This window comes from Lepus europaeus, chromosome 5 (genome assembly GCF_033115175.1).
Source record: "Lepus europaeus isolate LE1 chromosome 5, mLepTim1.pri, whole genome shotgun sequence".
Taxonomy (NCBI): Eukaryota; Metazoa; Chordata; class Mammalia; order Lagomorpha; family Leporidae; genus Lepus; species Lepus europaeus.
Window position 1 is genome coordinate 53,377,401 of NC_084831.1, and position 8,008 is coordinate 53,385,408.

The window sequence follows — 8,008 nt, forward strand, 5'->3', positions numbered from 1 at the left end:
ACATCGATTCACTATAATAAACCCCTTATACCACAACACTCACAGTGGTTCTACTTCCTGGATCCAACCTAGATTGACACACAAGGCTCAGTTTGCAGAGTGGCTCCCTGATGCCTTCTCTGACGTTCTCTACATTTCTTCAGAACACTTTGTGTCTTCCATTGGCAGTAGTCACTCACTGCCTTGTATTGCATTCACATCTACACCCGCCTTCCTTTCTTGGTTGGCGTTCAGAAAGTACAATTTGGTCAGAGCTTAATGAGTAAATGAAAGTTTACATGACATATTCCCCCCTCACCCTTATAAAAGACGTTAGTTATTGATCCTATCATTCATTCCTTCACATTTGAGCTCAGCCCCACAATCCTTTCGACACAGTGCTATAGACAAGCAATTGGAGCTGGCGTGGAAGAAACCTGCTTTCCATACTGAAAATCTCTAAGTATATTTGTAATGACTTAGACTGCTTAAGCAAATTAAGTAAGCATACAGGAGCACAGTGCATGTATCTAATGAAGCTCAGTTAATGCTGATTCCCTTCCCTACTTCCCACCATACTGCAACCTACCTTTCACGTAGTAGGTACCAAAAAAATATTTGTTGAATGGGAAAATGTCAGTGTAACCTTCACAAAATAAGCTGTGTGTTCTCCACAAGCCAGAGTGACTCACAAAGGTGCCACCTTTTAAAATAATGAAAATAAAAGCTCAGCTAGAGAGCACATCATGCATTTTAAGGAGGCCATTCCAGCTACTAATGTACAAACAAGCCCAGTCCCCAACCACAACCAACAGAAAAGTGACAGGTTGCCAAGTATTTGGAAAGAGGGAAAACCTTTGTAGCTTTTGTTCCTCCAGTGTTATTAGCCCACTGCTTGGCAGCCATGCAGGAGGAAGACTGTGGAGGATGAAAGAAGTTGGGGTTCAAAGGAATCAGATTGAATGTTAGATAAGACATATAGGATCTAAGAAAGGATTTTTTTTTGTTCTTTTTTGAGAAGGGAACAGGGATAAATGCATGATTGATTTATCACACAGGAATATTATTTTTGGTTTGTTCTCTTTTCCTGAATTCTGCCCCACCAACCAAGGCTCATATCTCTAAGAATTCTGACAAGTTCTTCCCATTCCAGTGCTCATCCTCTCAGTTCCTGCTCCTACGAATGGGAGATATTGATACTGCTGATTAGCCTGCAAACTGATCATTGAAAGCATCATTGTCAGAAAAGTAAATTAAAATTCTTTTGTCTATTCTAATCAGTGAAAGGTAAATGGAATAGGCTTAATCAGTTGCATAGATGGTAAGCTGTTTTCCCTAATCTTTGCAAAACACACATACAATCTTCCTACTAAACTTAAAATAAAAGGCAATATTGTCCTCCCCCATTGTCTTTCTCACTTGAAAATTACGTGTATGGTTTCTGATTAGGAGAGAAATTTCAAGAATTTCTCATCTTAACTGACATATGTTCATAAACCCAAGCCTAGGGTGTGCATAACCTAACAGGCGCCATACTGCATGCATTCTCTGCTTCTCCATCAATCAAAAGATCATGAAGTCTTAGGTATCTGTTAAATATGAACTATTCTCATTTCTTCTGCACATTTTTGGAAGTACTATCTTAAGATGGTTCATGGGTCCACTGCCTACATATTTTTCCAGCAGACTGAAGACAACGAGAGGGCCATACATATTTTTGTGTGTGTGCATGTTTGTAACCCAAAGATTAAAGCAAGACTTGACACAGAGTAGGTGATAAACAAATGTTTATTGAACAAATGAATGAGCTTTACTACAATTACTATTATAAGCTGATTAAATGCCACCCCCTAGGATGGTTACATGCCAATTTCTAGAACCTTTGAATATATTATCTTACATAGTAAAAGGGACTTTGTGAATAAGAATCTTAATTCAGGAAGTTTACCCATATACTGTGAGCCCAAGATAACCACAAGGGTTCTTAAGGAGGAAGGCAGGAGAGGCAGAGTCAGAGGAGACAGGATGACAGAAGCAAAGACTGGAGTGATAGGTGGAAGGCCACAAGCCCAGAGGCGCAGGCAGACTTTACAGCTGGAGCCTCCTGAAGGACACAGCCCTGCAGACACTTTCATTCCAGCCCAAGGAGACCTACTCTGGACCTCTGGCCTCCAGGCCTGTAAGACTAAAAAATCTGCACTCCTTTAAGCCAGGGGTGTTCACAGTAATGTCTTACAACAATGATGGGAAATGAATACAACTAGCCCTTCCATACTAAGTCATGTAAGGAGTCATTTTAATGGATAATCATCAGAATGGAAGCTAGGGTTTGTTGAGTACTTAGGCAGAAGTTCAGTACAAGATGCTCTAATAGATATTAATTCTAATTCTCAGAACTATGCCCTTAGGTAGATATTATTATTCTTCCTAAGATTTAGGAATCAGGATTTGGAAAAGTTAAGTAACTTGATCATGGCCACACAGTTAATTATTAAACTCAGGCCATCTGACTCCACATCATACTATGTCCCATGCTAGTGTTGAAAAGTGTAGAAAACATTAATGTATTGTCCAATGTGAAGTAATGCTATAACTAGTACTGAAACAGTATTTTACACCTTGTGTTTCCCTGTGGGTGCAAACTGATGAAATCTTTACTTAATATATACTAAATCGATCTTCTGTATATAAAGATAATTGAAAATGAATCTTGATGTGAATGGAATGGGAGAGGGAGCAGGAGATGGGAGGGGTGCGAGTGGGAGGGAAATTATGGGGGGGAGCCATTGTAATCCATAAACTGTACTTTGGAAATTTATATTTACTAAATAAAAAAGTATTAAAATTATGCATGTATTTTATGGATAAAAAAAAGAAAAGTGTGGAAAACAATGGTGAACTAGAAGATAATTCTGGCCTTCGAGGAACAAATAGTATGGAAAAGACAATGCTAAGATAAACATCACATTAGAGAGGACAACTCACAAATGCTAACGGGTCTATGACCTGCATGCAATGAGGAAAGAGAACAAGAAAGCTGGAATACTCCGGACTGAATGGAGTTGGACCTTGAAGGGTACTTGGGCTGTGGGAGGCCGATGCACAGTGGAGCTCCTGGAGAGCTTTGGAGAAGTGGAGTGAGCAAAGGAATAGTTGGTGCAAATGAGCATGAAAATGGGGAAGGAAAGTATCCACTAGAGCCTACAAGGGGAAAAGTCTCAGAAAGAAAAATAAAAAGATGAAACAGTTATTTCTATGGGAATGATCACATGTACTGAGAACCCATTCCACCATAAAGGGCACATTCACATTTGTTATGCTTTTTAATCCTTACAAAACCCCTACTAAATGGGTATTATTAACCTCATTTTTACAAAAGAGGAAATAAAACATCCAGAGGGGTTAAGTAATTGCTGAAAGGCACATCCTCAGTAAGCTTGATTCCAAAATTCAGGTCTATTTCTTTTTGCCCACCCCCCCAACAATCTCGGCCCTTCTCTGAAAAGATGCATGCTTCCATTAAAGTAAGAATGATAGGCATAAATGTCCAGGAAAAAGAAAATAGAAAGAGGTGCCTCGGAAGGTGGCAAGTTAAAGGCAACCAGGCGAGCCTAGTTGTTAATTCAGCCAGTTGTTCAACAGTGTCGATTGAAAAGCTCTAGGCCAACCACCTGGAATAGAGAAATCACAACAAAGCGACACATGTCGTCCTTGCCTTCCCTTCAGGTGCCAAACATTTAGTAAAGGAGACAAATGAGTCAACAGGCTTTGCCATACCAATTTCAGGCTCGAGGTTACCTACCTAGAGAAAGGGTGGAGAAAGATCTAGGAGGGTTGGAGATAGAGCTATTTCTTAAGAGAAATAAGAGAAATCTGAAACAAATATGGCAGTGACCCATATCTATTCCACCTTGGTGCTAAACGTACAGGTGTCTGTTAACATTCCTCTTCTTCACCGTTGTTTACCTTACGAAGGATCTTCAAAGAGCTCATGGAAAATACATCTGATGGAAAAACTATGCACGGATTTCAAAAAAGTTTTTGCTCCAAAATAAACTGGTCTTTTCATTCTATTTTCCCACAAACTTTTTGAAGTGTCCTTGCATCAAAAAATCAGGCCCAAATCAGTTATTAATGCTTTTAAAAGGATTACCATAATCCTATGTAATCAGCACCATCCCAAAAGGTAGCATCGGCTTCCACAGAGGGGCAGGAGGGGTGTCTCACTCCAGGTAAACAGAAAAATGGAGAAGCAAGGAAGAATATTGCCCCCTGCAGCTTGCAGAATGACACAGCCCTTCCGACACTTTCCTGCTAGCCCAGTGACACTGGATTTGGACATCTGACCCCTGGCCATGTCTTCAGGAACCTGCAGGAGACATCTGGAGGTGGGTGAGCAGAGTGTTTCAGAACAGAAGCAGCAACGAGCAGAGGTATCTGTAAGAAAAGCTCAGGGCACAATCTAATCATCTCAAGGGGTCAGCTCACCAAGTATTAATTGTGAGAGAAGAGGGTCAGGTGGTGAGAATTCAACCAGAACAAACCTTTTAAACCAGGAAAAGGGATTTGAATTGTATCTTAAATAAAACGGGTAGATTCCAGAGGATTTTAGCAGGATGGTAGAGATGACCAGATTTGCTTTTCAGAATGATCATTCTGGCGGGATAGGAAGGGCAAGCCAAAGAAATTGGGAAACTGGCCAGGTGGAACAGGTATCCCTTTATCATAGGATGACAGATAAGAAATATTCAGCGGCCTGAAAAAACACCGTTACAGTGAGGATGCAGGAATGAGTTCAGAGCATAAGAGGTAGCATTTGAAAGTTGGGTAATCCATTGAATCAAGAGAGTAAAGTGACATCAAAAATAATTTCTGGACTTCTTTATTCATAGATGTGCTGCTGTTTCTCCTGACATTAGGACTGAAAGAAAAATGCTGTTAAGGGGCCAGCATTGCAGCACAGCCGGCTAAGCCACTGCCTCAACAGCAGCACCCCACATGAGCACCAGGTTCAACTCCTGGCTGCTCCAGTTCTGATCCAGATCCCGGCTAACACTCCTGGGAAGATAGCCCAATGGTTAGGTTCCTGATATCCACAAGGAAGACTTGGATGGAGTGCCAGGATCCTGGCTTTGACCCAGTCCAGGCCTGGCTGTTGCAGCCATCTGGGAAGTGAACCAACACATGGAAGATTGCTCTGTCTCCTCTGTTATCTCTGTGTGTAACTCTGCCTTTCAAATAAAATCAATAAATCTTTAAAAAAAAAAACTTTTAAAAATGAAGATGTTTTTCAACAAATGCTAGAACAACTAGACACCCACGTGCAAAAAAATGAATCCAGACTTAGATTCACATCCTTCACAAAACTCACATTCTTCACAAAAATTAGCTCAAAAGGGATTATAAACCCAAGTGTAAAACACAAAACTATAGAACTCTTACAAGACCACGTAGGAGAAAATCCAGATGATCTTTGGTTCGGCAATGCCACAGCAAAATGTGTCTGTCCTACAAAGCTCAATGTGAAGAAAATGAAAAGACAAACTACAGTCTGAGAGAAAATATTTACAGAAGACATTGATGATAAAGAACTACTATTCAAACAAAGAACTCTGGTTTTTTGGAAATGTGTCTGCCTTTATTGCGGAACAGGCTACTTGAGGCTACAGCAGGCTTGTAGGTGATGGAGAACTCGCTCAGGTAGTGGCGATCTTCTCTGGCTCGATTTCCGCCTGGTTGAAGGTCTTGGTGTCTGCATGCACACCATGCCGCCCACCGTCTCGGGCAGGATGTTCATGTCCCGCAGAAGCCTTACGGCCACCTCCGGCTGCTCCATGGGCAGCGTCTCCCTCCCGGCTTTGCGCCAGTGCTGCTTCCCCATGCAGGCCCGGGGCTCAGCGGCCACTGCTGCTGGCAAGGACATGTCCAGCAGCTGGCTGAGAGCCACCCCACCAGAGGTGAACCTGCAGAAGGTCTGCTTCTTCTGCTCCACTCCTGCCATCTTGCCAGCTTCCCGGAAAGGAACACAAATAACTCTTAAAACTCGATAGTAAGAAAACAAACCACCTGATGAAAAAATGAGCCAAAGACAGTAACAAATACCTTGACAAAGAAGGTACATGGATGGCAAATAAGCACAGGAAAAGATACTCCATATTATATGTCATCAAGAAAATGCAAATTAAACAATGAAGGTACTGTGTTCTAGGTTGTGCCTAAGTTCCTATTCAAGGCTCTTTCCTTTTACTTAGAGGAGCAACCTAAGTACAGGCACAAACACAACGTGCAATGCGATGAAGTTTATTTACAAAGTGATAAAAACACACATGCACACGTGGGCATTGTTCAGGGGGAGTGGGCCAGAAAAGGAAAAGAGAGCTTTTCATTCCCTGCTGGCCCTGGGTCCACAAGGAGAGCCAGCCAGCATGGCTTCTCTTTACTTGCATTCTTATGAGCTTAGAAAAGGAAGTGCTTCCATGATACTGCCTCCAGGTCCCGGGTAGGGAAAAGTACATCCTGGGGAAAAGGCCATCTGATTGACAGGTGAGTGAATAAGATTACATGTAGCAGGAGAGGTGTGGCTTCCAGCTCCTGACCCTATTCTTGCTACTGACTTATCCCAAATGAAGGGGTAGGCATTCAGCCTGGTAGTTAAGACACCAGTTAAGACCCACATCCCATATGTGAATGCCTGTATTTGATGACTGGCTCCACTCCTCACTCCAGTTCCCTTTCAGTGTAGACTCTGGGAGGTCATGGTGATAGCTCCAGTGACTCGGTTCCTGCCACTCATTAGGGAGACTTCAATTGAGGTCCTGACTCCTGACTTCAGCCCTGGCCATTACTGACATTTGGGGAATGAACACGTGCATAGGAGCTCTCACTCTTTCTGTCACCATCTGTATCTCTGCTTCTTTAAAAAAGACAAAAAGAAGATAATGAAATATATATTTTTTTAAAAAAAGAGGAGAAAAATAGATAATGACATTGTACTATACACTTACTAGAATGGCCAAAATCCTGAACACCACCAAATTCTGGTGAGGATATGGAGCAAAAAGAACTCTCATTTGTTGCTGGTGGAAATGCAAAATGGTGCCACCATTTTGGAATATAGATGGGTAGTTTCTTACAAAACTCAATGTACTGGGGCTGGCGCTGTGGTGCAATGGGTTAAAGCCCTGGCCTGAAGTGCCAGCATCTCATATGGGTGCCGGTTCAAGTCCCGGCTGCTTCTCTTCCGATCCAGCTCGCTGCTATGGCCTGGGAAAGCAGTAGAAGATGGCCCAAGCCCTTGGACCCCTGCACCCATGTGGAGACCCAGAAGAAGCTCCTGGCTCCTGGCTTCAGATCAGCGCAGCTCCAGCCATTGGGCCATCTGGGGAGTGAACCAGCAGATGGAAGACTTTCTCTCTCTCTCTCTCTCTTTCTCTCTCTCTCTCTCTGTCTCTACCTCTCTCTGTAACTCTATCTTTCAAATAAATAAAATAAATCTTTAAAAAAAACACAACTCAATGTACTTGTTCCATATGACCTAGCAATTGCTCCCCTTACTGTTTACCCCAATGAGTTGAAAATTTATGCCCACATTAAGAACCTGCACATGGATGTTTATAGCAGCTTGAACCCTAATTGCCAACAACTTGGAAGCAATAAAGCTGTCCTTCAGAGGCTGGCGTTGTGGCTCAGTGGATTAGGCCACAACCTGCGATGCCAGCCTCCAGTATGGGCACTGGTTCAAGTCCCAGCTTCTCCATTTCCAATCCAGATCCCTGAGAATGTGCCTGGGAAGGCAATGGAGAATGGACCTTGGTATACTGAACCCACAAGGAGGCTCAGATGGAATTCTTTCAGCCATTTGAGGAGTGAATCAGCAGATGAAAGCCCCCCCCCCCCGAAACTCTTTCAAATAAACAATCTTTAAAAAAATGTCCTTTGGTAGGTGAATGAATAAATAAACTGTGGTCTGGGGCCGGCATTGTAGTGCAGTGGGTTAAGTCACCATCTGCAGTGCCGGCATCCCAGATAG

At 42.6% G+C, this 8,008-nt stretch overlaps 1 pseudogene; it reads right to left on the reverse strand.

The window, feature by feature from the left end:
• Positions 1-5,577: 5,577 nt before the first annotated feature.
• LOC133759099 (small ribosomal subunit protein uS19-like) lies at positions 5,578-5,980 on the reverse strand (annotated as a pseudogene).
• Positions 5,981-8,008: the final 2,028 nt, after the last annotated feature.